This window comes from Myotis davidii, unplaced genomic scaffold, assembly GCF_000327345.1.
Source record: "Myotis davidii unplaced genomic scaffold, ASM32734v1 scaffold20, whole genome shotgun sequence".
Classification (NCBI taxonomy): domain Eukaryota; kingdom Metazoa; phylum Chordata; class Mammalia; order Chiroptera; family Vespertilionidae; genus Myotis; species Myotis davidii.
In genome coordinates, this window is record NW_006292574.1 from 1,773,479 (window position 1) to 1,775,839 (window position 2,361).

Sequence of the window (2,361 nt, forward strand, 5' to 3'; positions counted from 1 at the left end):
TCAATCCAGAAATAAAAGTACACTGTATTCCATAAAATGTGTATATAGTTGGCATCCTGGAGAATAGATAAACTACACAATATAACACAGACAAGAAGATAATAAACACGAATGTGTGGTAAAGGCATTATTGATGGAAGAAGCAATAACTATCATATTACAAACTGGACTTAGAATAGGTGGTGATAGTGAGAGTGGAGAAAGGGAAATATTAAAAACACTAGAGGCCTGGTGCACAAATTCATGCACAGGCGTGGTCGCTTGGCATGGCCTATGGGGACTGCACCGAAACCAATAGTCCAATGAAGCCTGTTTCTCCTGCCTGCTGCTCCCACTCATCCCAGCCCTGCTGCGCCTGCCGAAGGCTTGTGCTGATCGGGAGAGGCTCATGCTGCCACAGCGGTGCTCCCCAGCTGTGAGCCCTGCATTGGGCGCCCATGGGGGATTGGTGTTGTGGGGGGGGGAGGGGACGCAATTGGCCCTCCACATCCTGGATCCCTTCAGCTGATGTTTGCACCAGTTGTCGGGAGCCACCTGGTGGCTGTTTTTATATCATTTCTTCCTTGCAGAGCATCTAGGGAGGGGAAGAAGCTGCCAAGGTGCCTGAGGCCAACTTCCAGGAGGCCTGGGGCAGCACTGTCAGGATCAGCTGGCTCTGGTCTGTCAGTGACTGGCCCGTTCTCCAGAGATTAGACCTGCAGGACTACTGAGGGAGTGAGTGATGAGCCGCCAGGATGGGTCAGTCAGCTAAGCGGCACTCCCACTGTGGGAGCACACTGACCACCAGGGGCAGCTCCTGCATTGAGTATCTGCTCCCTGGTGGTCAGTGTGCAAGTGCACATTATAACAACTAGTCAACCGGTCATTTGGTTGCTTAGGCATACACACACACACACACTGAAATAAATATTCCTCATCCTCCTCTCTACATATACATGTATATATGTGTAGATAGATAGATAGATAATGTTTTTCTCTCTTCTGCATTCTCTTCCTATACCTATTCTTTTCAAGTCATGAAGATTCAGTCCTAAAGCAAACAGAGGTAGTAATAGAAAGCTGATTGGACTAGAAAGAATATCTACATGAGAATTGGTGGCAGGGTACAGTATGTTGGAATCTGAATAGTGTGAGGAGAAAATCCACATGAGGAGGAGGAAATACAGTGTTCATTATACAAATGGATACATTAAGCATAATTAAAGCCAGTTTCTCATTGTTAGAGAAGGTAATTACAAATTTGAAAAAAAAAACTAGAATAGACCTTATAGTTTTAGATTTGAATATACCTATGTGCACTCAAAATTTTGATGACATTGATAAATGACAGATAGAATCATAAATATTGATGGAAATGTAACTAAATATAAATTTTCTAACTCATTGAGAGAACTGGAAGCAGCACTCCCCCAATAGCAGTAACATAAAGGCTCTTCAAGTTTTGGCTTACAAATACCGCTCCTCGTTAAGACATTCTCATTGAAGAATGGCTGCTGTAGTCTATCCTTTATAATAAAAGCCCAGCGACCATAACGGCAGAGCGACCAGAACGAACGCTCAACCAGTCACTACGAGGTGCACTGACCACCTCTTGGTTCCTTTCCCTGGCCAGCAGGCTCCCATCACCCGATGGTGAATGGGGAACCAGGGTGGGTGGCAGTGGGGGGCCAGACTGGCAAAAGGGCAGAATGGCTGACCTCTTGGTCCCTCCCCCCGGCCAGTAGGCTCTGATTGCCTGATGGTGAACAGAGACCCAGGGGTGGGTGGTGGAGGATGCAGGTGGCACCAGGCCAAGGCCCCCACCCCACCGGTTGCCACACACACAAAGGGTGACCCGTGGCGGGAGTGAAGCTGGTGAGCAGGCAGGAATGGCCAACCTCTCGATCCCTTCCCCCCGGCTATCAGGCTCCGATTGCCCAATGGCAAACTGGGAAACCAGGCGGGTGGCAGGGCCGGCTGCTGGCAGCCAGGGAAGATGGCCCTGATCGCATGCTAGGCCTAGGGACCGTACCTGCTCATGAATTTCGTGAGCTGGGCCTCTAGTAAGCAAATAAAAGTGTACAATGATCCTGGAACAACCTCTTTTGACCGATAGCAGAAAACTGCTCAAGGATGCAACCATGTCAAAACATACAAACTTTGAATATACCTACTGGTCCTGGTCAAATATGTATAAATTTGAGCATAAAAACAATAATGATAGTAATGGGTTAGAACATTAAAAAAAATAGGAAAACAATAATGTTATTTTAAAAAAGAAGTTTCATAGAAGCAGGTATTTACACAGTCTCAAAGTAACTCCGAAGAAAATATTTTATCTGTGATGTTCCTGCTAATGTGTCATAATGTGGAGGAAACATT